Source organism: Anopheles merus, chromosome 3R (genome assembly GCF_017562075.2).
Source record: "Anopheles merus strain MAF chromosome 3R, AmerM5.1, whole genome shotgun sequence".
NCBI classification, from domain to species: Eukaryota; Metazoa; Arthropoda; class Insecta; order Diptera; family Culicidae; genus Anopheles; species Anopheles merus.
In genome coordinates, this window is record NC_054084.1 from 25,213,835 (window position 1) to 25,232,457 (window position 18,623).

At 46.7% G+C, this 18,623-nt stretch overlaps 1 protein-coding gene and 1 long non-coding RNA gene across 3 annotated transcripts in view; one reads left to right on the forward strand and one right to left on the reverse strand.

The window, feature by feature from the left end:
- LOC121595251 (zinc finger protein ush) overlaps positions 1 to 18,623 on the forward strand; it is a 132,713-nt gene that overhangs the window by 48,269 nt on the left and 65,821 nt on the right. The gene's annotated exons all lie outside the window — the stretch shown is intronic.
- Positions 11,360 to 18,623, reverse strand: part of LOC121595254 — a 62,313-nt gene continuing 55,049 nt past the window's right edge. Inside the window, exons 2-4 of one of the 2 annotated variants that reach the window (XR_006005146.1) lie at positions 13,511 to 14,228; positions 13,189 to 13,413; positions 11,360 to 13,119 (exon numbers count right to left, since the gene is read on the reverse strand). This is a non-coding gene — a long non-coding RNA (uncharacterized LOC121595254). Of the gene's footprint in view, positions 13,120 to 13,188; positions 13,417 to 13,510; positions 14,229 to 18,623 lie in introns of both variants that reach the window. The other variant, XR_006005145.1, reaches the window with a different exon arrangement.

The following is an 18,623-nucleotide window of genomic DNA, read 5'->3' on the forward strand; positions in this document are numbered from 1 at the left end:
CCGAAAGATACTGCCAGCGGCATCCATGGTATAAAACGGATATGATGATAGATTTCGCTATTTCAGCTCGCCAGGATGAAGGAACGTTAACGATGGGAAAATTTATTGCCGATTTCCTACTAGTATTGGGAGGAATATTGCCCAAGAGAAGGGATCATCTTTGATAGGAACGTTCTTTTGAGTAACCGGCCATCCCATCGAGTCTGTGCGACTATGTGACCGTGCATAAATTTCGCAACAAGATCCGAACGACCCACGGTCATATTGCCATTTAATGTTTCTTTTCGATATTTATCCTATTTTCTATTTCCTTTCCTTTCTTTTTTCTTTGCAGGTAAGTTTCGCGTGAAAGACAAAGAGAGAAAGATGGCAAACCCTTTTTTGTTCAGTTGTTCCATCTTTCTGATCGATTGTTTCGTTAACGTAAGTGAAAAAAATGTTTGATTTATTGCTCGAACTGAAGCGCTGGTTCAGCGCGTTTAACAAACTTTGGAACTGAGCTAACATCGGAAATCATGCAAAATATCATCAAATGTGTGTAATATCCTTTCTTCCCTTTTTCTCATAAACACTTTCATCATGTACTGTAAAATCCCGATTACATTGCCAAAGCCCTTCGTTACATCCACATTTATCGTTCAAACAGGGCAGTTTGAAAATAATCCGAACGCCAACGCTTGCCCGATAATGGAGTGTCAAACTTCGAACCTATCGAACGTCTTCATCATTATGCAAACAACCGATCCGACCGTGTTTTTACTCTCCTTTAACCAAGGCAGCAGCGGGAAAGCACTCGATCGTTGAACGATCCCATCCGGAAATGGAAAAGCTGTCGCCTGGTGCACATCCAAAGTCATGCATTTTTAATTCCCGCTCCACTTGCTTCCCGATTACTTCTTCTGGCGTTGGACACACACCACACACACGAAAAAACCTTTCCGAATATTATTACGACAACGGAAATAAAATGTCGTCGTTTATCGTGTACTCCCTCCCTCCCTGGAGCCGGTGAAAGTGGGACGCTGGAACCAAGCGAGAAACGATATGTCGGATTAGGTGTCCTTCTTTATGCTTACTGCTCTGGTAGCAGTTTGCTACTAGTAGCTGGTAGGAAGGTGGTGTTTAGAAAATCTATTTCTACCACACCGAGCATGCAACGAAATCAGCATCCCCAAAAGGCTTCAAAAGTATCGCCATTCCCCAAACAATGACACAGCATGAACACCACTTCCTGCTCACAGTGGGACAATCCTTCTTCCTTCTATTTTGACCAAACCAAAAAGGGAGATGGCACACCAACTGTACGACACAGTGACGGTCGGGAGTGTGCTTTTATCTCGTTCGCAGTCGAACAAATCTTCTGCGATGCAGTTTTCGCTATAAATTATGTGATACGAAATTTTATAAATAATATTTAACGTCATCTCACAGGATGCGTCCCCGGGGAGGAGTGCAATCTTGTGAAAAACAGGATTGTGGTTGGTGATGGTTTGACGTCTTCCCCTGCAGAACCAATCCCGAATCCCGATTCCTGTTGCAACGCAACGATAGGAAGGCATCGCTGCAGAAAGGCATCCCTTCACTCGGTATCAGTTGGAATGCAGAGCCTTTTCTTGACACAACCTACGGAAAAGAAGACAACGGTGTTTTTCCTTTTTCGACTTGCACCAGAGCTGGTCGGTGTTTGCAGATCGGTTCGTCTTGCTTCTTGCCCCGGTGACCACCAACACTCGTCGAGGAAGCGAGTTCTTTCCAACTTCTCGTGCTTCGACGGATCTCGAAAGCAGTGATTTCCTGTTTTACCATTCAACGAACGGCACAAGGCTGGCAAGTCGGCAAGGAGAGCTATCAGCTCGAAGCACTGATAACCGTGCTCTGCAGCTTCGGATAGCACAAGACACTTTCACACACACACACACACACACACGCGCGCGCACCCACAGTGTTTGAGTGTAAGATGTGCATTCCAAGAAAGAGGATGCAGAGTCCGCCCGTGCTGCAGCCAAGAAATGCACTCCCGATAGAACAGGACCGCACAGAAGGGGAAAGGAAATGAGACGACGAGGAAATGATGATGAACTTTAAGAAGCGTCAAACCGGGCAAAGGAACGTTCCGAACGAACTTGCATCGCCACTGATAACGATTCTAACGACGGTATGAGGACGTCCGTGGAATCCTTCCAGAAACACACCCGAATGCACGAGCTCGCTAAGAAAAAGAATAAATATAGCCTCCAGGCAGGGACGGGCGAGTGTCGGTGGCCGCAGAGTGGAGGGAAATCAAAACCGGATGAAGCTTGAAACTTTGTTTCGCTAAACGACAGCTCTGTGGAGGGCTCTGTGAAGGCAGATCCTTAGAATGCTTAGTATCATGAAGATTTCCCGTTCTCGGTGAGCGCATGGGTGTGTGAGTGTGTGCTGAAGCAAAGTTTCGAAATCTGCTCAATCATTCTGGTGCATCAGGATCTCGAGTGAATCGTTCTCGCCCGGCTCAGTCAAGGAGCGCTCGGTTTCCGCGAATTCTCACTGCCGCTCCATTGCATCAAGCTTATCATTTGTTCACATAGACTGCGAGGTTGGTTTTCGTTCCAACCCTTTAGAAGTCCTTTTTTCTCACACATCGTTATCCTGAACTGCTCGGAAGCGATTTTTTCCTTTCTTCTCTCTATCGTCTTTACGGTAAAGTGGCCACCGGGAATTAAGCGTCCTTTGCGTATCGCTTGCGGCAGACTGGCAGGAACGGCCACCGCTACGATTGAATGTTAATCGAAAGGCTTCATGCGAATTAAGGAAGGGACTCGGTCGATGGCCACCTCATTCTACCACACCAAGTGCAAAATCTCCTCTCAAGAGTCATTCAAATCATCGGCTGCATCTTGCACTCGTTCTTTTATTGTTAACCCCTGCATTTTTTCCTGTTTTTCATGATTAACTCATGCCAGACATCGTCTCGTTTACTTTCTTCTTCCGTTTCCGTTCTGTGCTGATGCACTAACTGATGTAAAACTGCGCCCTGACTTCAATTACCTTCCTCTCGTCGGCGGCATGATTGATCGCTTGAAGAGGAAATCGATCCAAGCCGATGATGTTTGCTTTTTCGATCAAGCACAAGCTGAAGGTGGTCGGTCTGATGCAAGTGGATGGATTTTGAGCAAGTAGAAGAGCTTCCTGTGTCGTTGCATCCCTTGACTGGTCCATTTCCCTTGCCCATGGCGTTGCAGTCATTTCAAGCAAAATTGACACCATCACGACCGATTGATTGAAGTGTGTATCCGTGATGCTGGTGTGGCCACTGATAAGAAACGGAGAACTAGTCATTGTTCGTGACTTTCTTGTGACTCATGGTTTTAATAATCGTATATAGGTATAGCTTTGTTTGAATGCTGCTTGCAATTTCTAAACTTTCATTTTTCCAATTCCTTAAAATAATAGCTCCTCTAAGTACGCATTTTAAGAAAGTAAATCATTCAAAACGGCGCATTGCTATCAAACTATCGTAAAACGTTAAGTTTATCTCTTCAAACATTCATCAAACTTTCCTTTCAAACGCTGTCATCACCAACATTCACCAACTAAGGTTATTCGGAAATGCAGTTTTTCCGGAAAAGCCATGAAAAAATGTCAAACACTCTGCCTAACGGGTCAGAAAGGTCGTTTCCTAAACGGTGCGTACATTTGTCAAGTTCTCTGGAGCAAATAGTCAGAAGAACCACAGCACACAATCCTTTACCCTTTTTTTTGTCCCGACTGACACACACTAGCAATGCAGCCCGCGGACGACGTTTGAAGTTCGGTGCATCAACGGTCGATTACAATTGACCCGAACGCATCTCTTGTTGTCCTACTCGTGCTCTTTCCTTCCTTTCTTTCTAAGTATTGACGATATTCCGCGAAATTTGTGCAGAAAAACCACTGCCTACAGGGAACTGCAGCTGCATTTCGCTCCAATGATCCAGGCGCCAACAACAGGAACACCGTCCAGGACCTTCAGTTAGCTTGAGAGTAGACGACTCCAGTAGGACGGGATAAAAATGAAACCGCGACACCACACAAGAAACGCGCTTTTCTACTGCAACAGCTAGACAACGAACGCGCAATGCGACTGCAATCACGCATTGCTCATCGAACGCATCCTTTGCTGCGTTTTCCCAACCCAAATTGAACACTCGTTTCCGTTCGTGGAAGGTGGACTCTCGCAGTGCTGTTCAGGCTGATTGCAAAGGGCCGATTGTCAACGCTGCCAGTCCCCGTCCTTCAGAAGGAGCTACGTTGGGTGGTAAAATCGAACAGACCGGCGTTCATTGGAGCGATGGATGGTTTGATTAATTTGATGAAACATCACCGTGCTTCCTACCTTCTCCACTGCTAAAAACCAAGGCGAGAGACGTTTGTTCGTAATCGAACGGTCGACTAGAGAGTCCTTCCATCATCGTCATCAACAACAACGAACGAACAAACAGTAGTGGCTAGAAGGACGACGTTTCGACGGATATCAATTGAAACTCGCTCGTTGGTCGTTGCCATGGACGGTGGAATGCATTCATGATGCACCACGATGCACCGACCGCAAGGTTCTTCCGGCACAATGATGCGTTGTGCTGTGTGTTGGAGTCTGGGCTGTTGTTTGGAGGCATTTTTTTACGTTGATTCCACATCCTTTTCTAGTGTCAATTTGGGGTCTCTTTCTTGTGGAAATTTCTCTCGCTCTGTCACAACGAATATTCAAGAATAGTTTCGATCAACTTCCTGGTTGTAATCACGTCTACCGGGATGTCTCACTGTGTTGTTATTCGCTGTACTCCTTCCACCATGACATGTGAGTGCAGCAAATCAATAACTGAAAGGATTTCGCGAGAAGGCATCATGTCGACCGAGCCTTGTAAGTAACCAAAAAAAACACGAATCAAAACACACGTGCTACCGGCATCACACTCTTTTCGACAGTCGAACTCTATCGGTAAACGGACTTATCGCTATCGAATGTCATTGCCTCTGATGGAAGCCGACCAATACAATAGGGTTGGAAGGGTTTTTCTTCCCATTTTTACATCATCCGACCCAAAACGTTATTTGCTTCTATCCTTTCCCAGTGATGACAAACGTGGACGTAGTTCCACCCACCAGCGTTGTCTCGGTTGACGTTCGGCGAGATTAGACATCCGGCCCGAATGCGGATGGATGGACACGTTTGTCCGCGTTGAGAGTTTTTTTTCTCCTGTTTTTGCTCCTGTAACGCTCGTCCTTCTGATTTCTGCCTTCAATCGTGCCCGGCCAGTGCATCAATGTACCGACTGTTTGAATGCACAATGCTGGTTGCATTTCTAATCAAATGAAAACTCCCTTTTTTGTCGTTGTGTCTTCTCGATATCGACGGTTGTCAGTCGGTCCGTCAGAGCTCGCTTATCCGCATACGTCCAACTGATAAGCACCTGCCAGCCTCCATCTCTGCTCTTCTGCTACAGAAGCTCCATGCAACGATGCAGTTTACAATTGAGGTATACGACAAACGACAAACGTCAAACTGCAAAACTCGACATCGATCACACAGGCAGCTAGGCGTCTCCATGGCAATGGATCGTTTTAGTTGCGATAGCTTAAATTCCTGTTTTTATTCCGCCTTTCCGTCACTCTTTTCACACGAACTGTGTGAAGCTTTTCGTGGTGTTGAAGGCTTGATATCTAGCATGTAGTTGGAGTCAAGTTTTTTTTCTAATTCCATCATCATTTTACAGCGGGATTATGATGGAGATTTCGCGATGAGCCTTTTGCTTCACACTTCAGTTGCTGCTCGTTCCGGTTTGAATAAATCCGATCGCTAAACACTGATAGTATGTACCAGAAATCTCACCTTGTCCTCTTCTCGTGAACCGTACTCGCCACTTTGTAAATGCGATTTTTCGCGACACTTAAACGTCACGCACCGTCAGCAGTTTGGGACTTTGGGGTGGCTTTTGAAGGTCAGCGATGGGGCGTTAACCCGCATTTCCCGCTCTGCGGTGGTACTTTGGTCCAGCTCAGTGTGGCTGGAAAAGGGTTGATAAAGTTTTTAGTGATTTTTAAGCTCCAAAACCAAGTAATGTAGGCCGAGTAAAGGGTTCGGAGGTAAATCCGTGCTTAGAGAGATCTAGGAGATTATGCAGGTTTGATTATGTTCGTAGCAGCAGAGCTAAATGTTAAATGACGGTTCCCAGTTTTACGATCAGTTTTGGCCCAAAATGATATTTTCTTGTCAAAATAAAAATGTGTAAAATATGATAAGAATGCGGAGGAGATAAGTTTGCAATCAAAGTTTCTCGAGGCATCATTTCTCACAAAGAATAAATAACCATTTCTTATGAAACAATTCCATTCACTTAAACAATTGTTGTATTTCTTTTGACAATGCATAAAACACCCAAATTTCAATGCGCGCAATTTTAATTTCTTTTCTAATGGCCATTATCCGCCGCCCATCCCAACACGGAATGAAAACCATTAAACTAGATTTCACCGATTAGCATGCCAAATGCCGGGGACAATTTGCTTATTTAGATGAGCAAAATCATCCCACCATCAACGATTGTGCGTTTTTTTATTCCTTCCTCCCATCAACACGTGCTGCTTGGTGGTCCTGCTTATCCTCCCTTCCGGTACGTTTGCCTTCGGTGGAATCGGTGGGACTTGGGGACACTAATGTGGCGTGCGAGGATAGAAATTAAAGACTCCCACTTCAACCGTAGCACAAGGTGGCCAAATGTTCTTTTTTAATCGCCACGGCACCTTCCAAACCGCTGAAGAAACATCACCGACTGGCTACCATTTTAATTGCAAACGCTTCATTTTCACCGTTTATGGTGCTCTTCCTCTCTCTCTTGCTGGTTTGAAGTACAGGACAGTATGGGTCAAAAGTCTTGTTTTTTGGTTCTATTTGTCCCAGAAAAAAACGTCTTTAACTTTCCGGCGTTTTATGGCAACGCATAAGGGTGACGCTCGAAGGACATAACTAGAAAAAAAGGACACGCAGTTTTAAAAGCGACGAAGGTGGTTCGGGGTGATCATTAAGATGTCGTTTTATTTACCATTTTCACGATTAGGAGTATCGCAACCGACGGTGTCCGAGGCGGTCCGAAAGGTATGATTTTAAAACTGCTTCTTATCGCGTTTACCTCGCCCTCCCATGTCCTCTTTTTACCCGTCCCGTGCACTCAACATGTCCGGAAATGAACGATACCAGCCATGATCCATCCTCAGCACAACTCAACCCCCGTTCTATGTTTCGCCCATCGAGATTGTGATGGCGACGATGACGCTGATGATGATGGAAAATGAGAGGATTAAAAAAGGTGCACGATGCGATGTAAAATATCATTCGTTTATCATTTTTTATGACCACTCTCGAGCCCTTTTCCCCTGTGTTATCCCCTCAGTCAGCCCATTGGTGGAGCAACACTGAATCCGTGTTTATACTGCTGCATCGTTTGCTGTCGGGGTTTGATAGCGACGTGGACGAGTTTTAACTGCCAGACAAGCACCAAAAAGAATGAGATAAAACACGCGAATACACTCACACACAACCACATTTGCAGCAAACGACTGGCCAGCCACACACAAGAAGTAAAGTGTTACATGGTTGTTGTGACGTGCGCTTCAGCTACTGGCCAGGTGAACACATCCTGTAAGGAATCATCGTTCTCGATGCTCCCAAAAAGGTGTCCACCCTTTTGCTTTGACTTGGCGTTAGCGAAAAACCCGACATTTTCCTTCTCTTTCGTCGCTCATCACTCACCAGTCTCGGCATGCTTCCCAAACGCCCAAACAGACACCGTGTGGATAAGTGTCTGAGAATGAAACGGAAATTAAATTTGATCCATTTGAGAAGATTATCGCTTCCTTGCCAGTAGTAGAGCCGGATGACGGCAACCATCCCTCCGGAGTCTCTCGTGACACTTTGTCGTTGTCCTCTCGAAAAAGGCACTCCATCGGTTGAGCTGAATGGTTTCACCTTGGAAGGGACTGCCCGACTCCGGAAGGATGGTTTGTCGTTTGGACAGCTGTGAAACACCCAGGGCCGCTCGTGCCTCGGCTACTAATGGGTGTCGGAAATGGGTTGGAATTCTTTTACACCGTCGAGGACAACGACGGGACAGCGTTTAGAGAGGGAGAGAGAGAGATTGAGTAGAATGCGAGTGATCGTGTTGGTAATGCGAAGGAGTGCTTTTTGTCCCGATGCTTTTCGATGGTTCAATGATAAGCAGAAAAAGAAGCACGTAGGATCGGATTATTTGTACTCAATAATGTCCTTCCTAATTGGTTCGTATCAGCTGAGTTATAAAGGATTTAGTCTTTACCGATACCGATTTACCGATTAAATTTACCGATCATTATGAACTGATAATTAATGCCAAAATGAAAGAATACTGCAACGATGTAACACCTTTCTCATCATCTACTAATCAATAATATATTCGTCATAAATGTAATTTGCAATCCGCTTTTAGACCACATGCAAAACCGTTAATGACGTATAAATGAGCATTAAACCATACTCCAACTCATCCTTTTCTACAATACACTTTCCTCTCACAATACACGTTTATCTTTCCCCATCGATTATAAAACCATCTTCATGCAGTTAACAAAGCGAAAACTTTACTTTAAATACATCAAACCGCAATGGAAGACGTTTTCGCAACACAGCCCATCCTATCATTCGTCCCGTCGACTGGGCGACATTTGGTTGCCGTACGAGGCCGTTCGAGTGGAATGGTGCCGGCGAAAAGGGTACGACCGTCACTAAACCCCGCTGCTACGTGTGTATTGGTGTGTGGTTTGTTTTGATAGCCTCTTAATAACATTATATCGCTTTTCCAGTATCAGCAATCGCACAGCAACAGAACTGCCGTGTGTTCCCAGCACCACATCGCGACTATTCGTGTGGTGTTCAGCATCCTTTCGCTCGTCCCCTCTGGTCTCCTTCGTCCTCCATCCTGCCTAACAACTCATCTTATCTTCCACACACCAGCTTCATCATTCGGTCAATCTGTGCATGTATGTGCACGTATGTGTGTGTGTATGATTGTATGTGTGCTCTGAAGCAGGATTGCCGCCCTTATCAATGTCCTTTCCATCGGCGTAGTGTGCGCGCGTGTTTGTGTGTTTCCTCTCCACTGAAGGACGCGCTCAAAGTGTTTGCTTGATCGTATCCTGGTCGCGAGTAAACGTAAACAAACTATACTCACACTCCAACCCAACGCGAGTCCTCGTCGCACCAACCAGGATGAGTGTGTTCGCTGATAAGGCGCAGTCTTGGGTGAAGGATGGCAAAATCTTAATCCACTGTTTCCTTCCCACGAATGGGAAGCCACTGGGGAAGCGCGCCATTCATCAGATTAGGGCGAGAATGCTTACCTTGGCGTAGAAGTTGGGACGTGCCGCGGTCGGTAATATACAACGACCTCAACGAGGCACCATTTCCGTGTTCGTTTGGGGGAAAGGAACAGATTTTGATCTGAAGGATCCGTACGTGATTGAAAGCGTGTGATTGGGATAAAAAAGCCAACCCAAACATGAAACCGTTGAAACAAATGAGAATGCACTTCATCATACAGACAGTGTAGTCTTTTTGGGGATGTTTCACAGTTAATGATACTGCAATAAAATATATGCAGGGTAAAAGCACGCGTTTTACCTTCTCTGGTTTGTCTATGTGTTCCTTTGCTGATAAGGAATACAGATTTTAAATCGTGCCCTTTTGTCTTCGGTTTTACTGAACGTCATTTCATCCCTTAAATTTTATCCTTCAAGGTTATTTCGCCTATATTTCCTTATGTCAATCTTCTTGGTAAAGTTTGATTATCTGTTTTGTTAAGAATTTTCCCAAAAACTTAAACTGTCTAGACTACTTGCTTAACTGCTTAATGTGAAGCAAAATCTGAAGCGTTAATTTAATAGTTATCTCGTTCAATGTTGAATGTAAGTAAGATAAATGAAATAAATATTACAAGCTTAAAAAACTCCACAAAACCCTACATCACCCTCGACAGACGCATAAAACGAGAAACCCCCAATAAAAATTACACCCAAATATTGCTTGTTATGCATACGGCACACCGAAGAATGGGTTTTTATCGCACACTTTCCATTCATTCCAGCAATCTCCAGCTCACATCTATCATATATCCTGCTGCATCCTCCATCCTCTCCACCCCTTCGACCCTCCCCTCGCAGGGATTGTCTGTCCTCATCACCATCGTCCCAAAATGGGGTTCCTTATCTGCCCGCCAAACAGACGGAAATGTATTGAATCGCTCCCAAATGCATCGCTGGCCGCTTATCTTACGCTCACTTCCGCATCGGAATCCGTCTGTCCCTTTGGCGTGGTGTGGTGGTGTGAGTAGGCGAGCCAATGTCGCTGTGAGTGTGTGTGTGCGTGTGTTTGGAAGGATACATTTCGACCACCCGCTCGTTGGAACGATACGCGTTTTCGGTCGCTTATCTGTCGTCGACGATCGGCATTCGCAGAGCTCGCCGATTTCAGTCCGGTAAGAAAAAGATGAATGAGGATCGTACCGTGCTAAATGGGAGAAAAGAGAGAGAGAGGAAGCGGCTGAAGCTCCGAGGTTGGAAAGGAATCGATAGAAGCGTTTGAAGCATGGCGACGAGATAGTCCCGATGAGATAGTGCGCGAATCGTGCCAGCACTTTGGCAAACGATGGTCGAATCGCCGAGAAACGAGCCATATCCTTGCGTGGTATTGCCTTCGAAGACAGGTGAATATCCTTGCGAAAGGAAGGAGCCGAGAAGGAGGAGAAGATTGAAAGATAACAAACAAGCTAGTCTTGCTGTGTGTGTATGTGTGGGGTGATGTAGCACGAGCAAACGACGAACGTGCGCGATAAGCCCGTGGACAGCGAGGAAAATGGGTTTTCCCTATACCCGAGCGCGATAAGGAACTATGTTTTTCCGTCCGTACCGTGCTGCGATCGAGACGGTCGAGACACGCAGCGTAAAGAAGCCATTACAGTAAGAGTGAGAGCGACCGAAAGGACGGCAAAGTTGGAAAGTTTACACACGAAAAAAGCTACGAAAAAGATAAGGAAAAACATCGACAGGACCTACAACATCGACCAAGAACAGCAGTAGATAGCGAAAGTAGATAAAAGGCCAAAGACTCCCCCAACACGTTTGGTGAAAGAAAAGCACACCAAAGAAAAAGGAAAAGCGCCCTCTACCCACGGACGCAATAGATAGCGAACAGACCGATAAGACGCGCACTGTTGCCTGTTCGCTCGGTAGTACGATTTATCATGGCAAAGGATAAGAGCGCAGGTGGAGATGGCTTTCCCTCCTCCATCGCAGTGCCCTCACCGAACCACTGGATCTACAAACACAGACAAAAAAAATCCAAAACTGCGATGTAGAAAAGATAGATAGCGTGCTATTTCCTACCAGCAGAAGTATGAAAGCAATGAGGGCGAGCGACACGGGCGGGACGAAAAGCGATGGATCTCGTGGTATCGTTCGTTCGGGGAGTTCGTCGTTTATTGCACGAATTTTTATCTTATCGCTAGAGACGTCGCCATCGTCCGCCATTACCCGTCACTGGCCCGTGAGTCCTTTCGTTGGCCGGTGGGTTGGAGCTCGACACAACGAGACATTTCCCGGACGGAAGAGTTCCCGGGGCTCGATAAGCAAACGCACCATAATGTGTCCCCAACCGCGTACTGCCACGTGACGATGTTGTTGGACGGCAAGGACGATTCGATGCAGCGAAATCCCAAACACACACGGTCACAGTTCACGGATGCCACGTCCTGGCTTTTATGCATACGAGTCAAAGGGACCTTGTTTGGGTGGGTGAGATCATCCAACAGTACCGGACCGGCGGAATGTCCTTATCAAACAGCACAGATCAACTGAACGTTCCACCGGGTCAGGTTGTCTCGGGGAACTCCCGGGGACCCGGTCCAACATTGCACTATCACCGATTCGCCATCGCCATTTGTAGCGGTAATCAGCGGCACTCTCGGGAACTCTGGAACCGTGGCACCATTTCACCATCGTTCCCAACCCTCTAGACGCTCCGTCCGGTATCTACGTTGTAAAATATAATAATATCGCTATCAGTTTCCATCAATCAGGATCCAGGTCAGTCGATGGAAAAGAGGAGAGTCTCAGAGGGAAGGAACGCTCCGATATAATGGCTAGTGGAGGCGCCGTTTCTCGCAACAAACAAAACTCCAAGCGAAGGACGAACTTTTCCACCGTTGACGGTATTTCCGTTCGTGTAGTGCCTCACGGCGAGTGAGCGGAGGTGAGACGAATGGATGAGCTCGAAAGCGAGATAAGAACCTCTTTTTGCCTTGGCTTATCAGTTGCTTTCAATCTTTCGATCCATTCGCTTGGCTTTCCACCTCGATCCTGGAGCAGATTTTGACTAGCCAGCCCAACGATAGACAAGGAACACAAGGAACAAGGAAGGTCATTGACGGAAGTGAGGGAGGTTCTAGCCAAAACAAATGATATCCTACCGCCATGCACAGCGCCTACATGCGTTGGTGACTGCGTAGAGCACTGAAAGTATGTGAACAACCCCATAGTGTGTTGGATTCAACGTACGCAAAGAGTTGAGTGGAGGTGGAGGTGGTGTATACGTGAGTCAGTCCTTCCAATTGTCTGATTTCGGGACCGAACCCGGATTCTTCCCAAAAAGCATCAACATGACCCCTGGAATGGCTTTTATGGTTGATCGGGCAAGCTCGATAACGGCGGGACCGATCGATCGACCCCACAAAACCTTTCCAACCCTGCAACTCCCTTCGTCCAGCTCGTGACATTCATTCTGGTTTCGTTTGCGTCCGATAACGAACAAATCTTCCTATCAGCGTCCAGGCGCGTCCATTTTGCCGAGCGTCAATTATCGGTTACCTAGGACACGGGGAGGCTCGGCGGGCAAGGATTCGATTATCTCGAAATGTCCAAAACCCAGGCACCGTACCAGACTTCTGGAGCAAGGTTTCCAACGAGTCCATCAGTGGAAAGGGACTCATTTTTGGGTGGGAGCACATCGGACGGCTCTTATCGTGATCTTTCGACGCTCCATTCTTCTCGAAATTTTTGGTGCACGACAAGGCTTCCTACCTAAAAACACGGAGAAGATTAAAAAGGGGGAAAGAAAGAGATAAAACGTCTCGCTACACCAAAACTCACCCCATTGCAAAGGTCAACTACGTTCGTAGTTTTTGCTTCTCAGTGTCTGGCATTCGGTTGAAATGTGATATTGAACGAGTTCGATATCGAACAGCCAGGTAGGGGGTGTGATCCGAAGCTGCAGCCTTTAGCCGCACCGTTCAAATTCGCACACGAATGAATTCGCTGCCAGAGTACGTTGATTTTATCTTGCGATTTTTTGTAACCCTCCGGTTCAGAAATTTGCTGCTAAAAATATGGGAGGTTAGTAGAAGTAAGGGTTTAAATACATTTAGGAAGCAGATTTTTCAATTGATTGCAAAACTGCGCATCATAACCTTACCTGCGGCAACCTGCGCCAATGAATAATACACACTTCTAAAATCGGCATGTTTCTTAATTGGACAGCACTATTAAACCGCTAATGTTAATGAATTTAGTATGAGGATTTAATTTTCTCGACACGCTGCCTCCATCAACACGTCAGCGGAGCAACGGATTGAGTCTCGAAAATCGCACGCGTTCGTCGGGTTGCGTTTCTCATTAATTAAGAAGGTGCCAACGGGTTTCGGCTAAAAGCGCGCTTTCATTAACCACTCGCACGACACCCGGGCCCATGTCTCGAAAGCAACCGGGCACCATGTCTCGACAATAAAAAAAAAACACCCCAAAAGAAATCTTCCTACACACAAAACCCGTTTCGGTTTGGGCTGTTCGTTCCTTTTCGTTTTTGTTTTTAAACTTTACACCCCGCCAGCATGATCTGTTTGTAACTCGCTGCGGTGTGATGAGCACGCGCGCTACCGCACACGGACACACGATCAACACGCAATACCCGCCAAACTTTTCTCTCTCATGTGCATCCCTCTCTTTCTCTTTCGTTCTCGCTCTCTCGTTTGCTCGCTCTAGCGGTTGTTTTGTTTGTCTCCCACTCTGTTTCGCCGACGCACAGACGCTGCACGCCGAAGTGAATCGTCACCGTCAATCTTCTCGACACCATTAAAATCACTGACCGCCCGTGTGCCGGCCGTCAACAATTTGCCAAATCTCTAACACGTGCACTGCGATGAAACAGAAACAAAGCATGCAAAATGGGAGCGAATTAGTGAGATGTGAGAGAGCGAAAACTAAAGGATTTTTTATTGATCGTTTCACCAATCTGCGTTAGCTTCTTTTTTTTTTGTATAAAGTTTGTTTGATAGTTTTCTGCAGCATTTATAAGAAATAATACGTCTCAAGTAATTATCATAACTAATTATAAAGTTTACCTAATTAATAATAATATTTGTCATTTGACGCTGGTTTTCGATCTTTACTAATTAAATTCCATAACATTGATTCAGTTCCGAGAATAATTGTGTTCAATATCACACCACACACAACACTGTTTATTTTAACTAACCAGCTCTACCGTACACAGTGAAACGTTCCATTCCTACTCGCGATCGACTGATGGCTGATATCGTTGCAAACCCATCGCGAAAACCTGCCCGGTTTTTTTTTTTTTTTTTTTTTTGTAATCGCTTTATATGCATCACACTCATCCGATCGTTTCGTCAACTGGAACCGTCATCATCTTCATCCGCAAGATCGAAAACAACTTCCACGATCGATGTGAACGATGATCACGACCATTGCGGGATGGATGCGGGAGCGCGAAAGAGAAGCAAACAACCGCACAATCTTCCATCGCCGTTCAGTTCGCATTTGCGAGCGACCGTCCCGTCCATCATCGTTTAATATCTAGATATGGCAATCGGGTTTTACGATCTTTCGAATCCACTGCACCGACCCTCGTGCCTCAACCTTCCCCCGTTTGGATGGCCGAAAGGTTGTCGGAGGCCACCCTTAGTGCTTTAAACACAGCCAGACAGAGATTGGAATCGATACGCGCCAGGTTCGAGACTTAACAATACAAACGGGGAGGGAAAAAAAGAAAAGCAAAAAACCCCTTTACCCGGGGCCAAGATCAGATCTTGCGACACGATTCCAACCCTCCGGCGGGTTCGGGGGACAACAATTCCATCCCGTACTGTCAGACGGCGAGTCATACACGCGGTTTGAGACTTTGTTCCTGCTGTCACGTGCGTTGTTGTCGCATCGGAACGTATCTCACCGCAGCCCAGGGGACACGTTTCCATAGTGATCGGTTGGAAAGGGGAACGCTGTTAATTTGCAGCTAAATAGGCTGCGTATGGTTTATGAGTGTGGACGTGAGGTGGGCATCACTACTGTTTACAGATTTGTTGTTGCTGTGCTTTGGCAGCGGAACAATTATTTAATGAGCTGCCAGTCCATAAAAATAATGGGAAAAATAGAGATGAGTGACTACATGTGATTGTTAAGCGTCTATTACCCAGCCAACAAACTGTAAGTAATATGCGCTATGAGTTGAAGATTCGAAAAAGCGTACTCCACTGTACAAATCCCATTTCGACACCCCCTCGCGCCCCCAAACATCGACCCCCGGTGGACGAAACCACGCCACCATCATCGCCAGAACACTCACGTCTTGCGAAGCGAATGTGTTCATCAGCTTTTATCGCTCTGCTCGCAACCATACCTCTTGCGTCCTCTCGCCATCGCTCTGTCCGTCCGGGGCTGAAAGCGAAGGAAATAACTATCGTCCGCGTCACTCACCCGTCCTCCGGTGCTCCGGTCAGAAAAGCAGCGCTCGCGAGCCCAAAACCAGACAAAAGCCAAAACCAGAACTTCAGGGCAAAATACGCGGGCGCGCTTCGCTTATCACATCCCGGCTATCTCAGTCCATTTCCTCCGCGCGGCCGGGCGTATAAAAATTTTATCTATAAATAAAATCTAATCAGCACTCTCGGATCGGTTCGGTCGGTTGGTCGGTCGGCCGGTCGGTCTCGCTCTCCGCTTTGCTGTGGTGTTTTTTTTTTTTTCACTGCAAACGGAGAATGGGAAGGACGGTGGACGGTGTGCAGGGCGTCCCTGACTCACGCCGGGCCGCTGTCTGCTCGAATCCACTTGTGAAGCGGTGGTTGTGCCGCTTCGATGGCCAACCTCCCTCCAGCAGCTTCATCAGCTTGTGTGTACGTGTCTCTTTCGCTTTGTGTATCGTCCGGTAACGAGTTTTTTCTCTCTCTCATTCCATCCATATATTTTCTCTCTCGCTCTCTAGCTCTTTGTCTCCCCCGCACACACTAGCACTAACCTTGATCCTTATCAGTATCAGCTCGGCGCGCCCTTCTTCTCACTTCACCTAAAACTAACGACGGTCCACATTTCTCACTCTCGTGTATCGTCGTCTCATCCAGCACAGATCACTCTCGCTCTTATTGCTGTCCGCCGGCATTCTCGCAGCAGGTGTGCGTCTCCTTCTCGAGACTGTGCTGTGTGCGGGGGTGTTCGCCCGGTGGTACTCGCCTATCAGTACTCGCGATCGACGCTATTTTGCCTTATCCAAAACCATTCCATCCATTCTTTTCCGTCCGGCTTTTGCCGTACCGAAGGCGACAGCGGCGAAACCCGCCGCGCGGAGACAAAATGCTCACTCTCAGCCGTCTCCTGCTGGGTCGGACCCGGTGTGTGCGGCTGTGTGTGTTAAGTAATCTTTCAATTTCATCCATTCCCTCGTTCCATCCATCTTCGCGCACCGTAGCACGCAAACGATGGGATTTTCCCTCTTTTTTTCTCACACCCGCTCGCTGCCGGTCCGATTTCTCTTCCTCCAAGGACCTGGCCTTGGGTGGAAGAAAGGAAGGAAGCAGTAGGAGCAAAAGGGAACGACTCGCCATGAGTCGAATGACTCAAACTAAGAGAGGAAGATTGAAGAAAGGAAAAAAACACTCCATTCGAAGACACAGATAACACTTAAAGCCCTCTCTGCGCTGCTTTTGCGTGTTCGCTCTGTGTGCTATTCTAAACATTAATGTGTATGTATCCTGCTACGCTCCTTCGCTTAAGCCTCCAGCATGGTTGCGTTATCTTACCCCGGCAGCAATAGCGACGGCGGCGGCAGCGGTTCGTCGCCAGGCATTAGATAAGCGGCAGCAAACGGGAAAGGAGATACAATGAGAATGGATGTGTGCGTGTGTGCGTTCATGTTGGAAGGAGGAAAAGAGGAGGCAACATAAAAACTCACTCAAAGAATACGACAATACATATTCCAGTAAGTCCCCGAGAATACGAAGCTGTCCAGTCCGTCGGCAACCGATATCCTTTGCCCAAAGGCAATCCACCACCGCTCGAGACAAATGTACACGATCGATAAGCAAAAAAAACAGCTTTCTAGCAGAAGATGATTTGATTCGTCTGGTCGTCTTCGTCTATCTTTCGCTTCTTTCTTTGCTTTATCGGACTCTCACTCTGGACCATTGGAATGTCATATTTTAGAGGATAATACCACTCAGACAGATGACGTTTGATGTCTGTGTTCGTATCTGGAAGGGATTTCTCTTCCATCTTTTGCGTCCATTGTTCCGGTATGACTCATAAAGATCCACTTAGGAGAAGATTAACCATTTAAATGGATTGTTCAGAACTTTCGGCGGGAAAGTCTTTGAAACATGTAAAACAAGCAGGAACTTTACTTAAACGTTTCTCATGACAAGATGCTTTTTAGCGTAGAAATGAAAAAAACAAACTAACTAACCCTATTTCTATATAATCTTTACAGCCGGAAAGTTTTAATTCAATTCTAATCCCTTTCTGTAACTGACCCCTTTGCTGGGGCGTTTATCAACCTATTTGCACACAGAGGATGGCTGTACAGCCGACAGATAAGCAAAGGCTCCTTATCACCAACGCCTGATCTAATAATGGCTAATAGTCAGCGCGGGCAGAGAGATACGAACGACAACAATACAACGGCTAGCGAAAGTGTAGTACGCGTTCGACTTTCTGATTGGATTGGCATAATAAAGTTAATTCCCTACTAATGCGCATCCCCGGATTGACCTGCCCCCTGGTCCGGGCCCATTCCGTTGATTTAATCTCACACGCTGCAAAAAAGTCACACATCCCTGCTGCTTCTTGTGGACCGGAATTAGCCCGGGGAAGTGGATGCACTATCGGGGCGTATAGGGACACAGAACACGCGCGGCCCGACACCGCTCAATCTTGCCGTTTGACACATCCGCGCGCACCGCACGCACGGGAAAGATCTCACCGTAGCTTCGAGAGGGGAAGCGGCGAACCCTCATTGCCGCGACATTCAAAATGCAAGTTGGCAAACCGGCACGTGCCGTGTTTATCCCCTCACCCTTTCTCCCCACGGGTTTTGCTGATCACTATCACATCACACTGCTGCTGCCGCTGCCCTCTGACCTTTTGTATCATTCGGTTTAGCAAAGGGTGAGAAAATCCTTTCCGCGTGTGCAAAACTATCCTTTCCAAACACCGGGGTGGCCTGCGTTCGGTTGGTGTTTTGTCTCGCTAAACTCCTAGGGAAACGCAAACCATCTTAGTCTCTCTCTCTCTCTCTCTTTCTA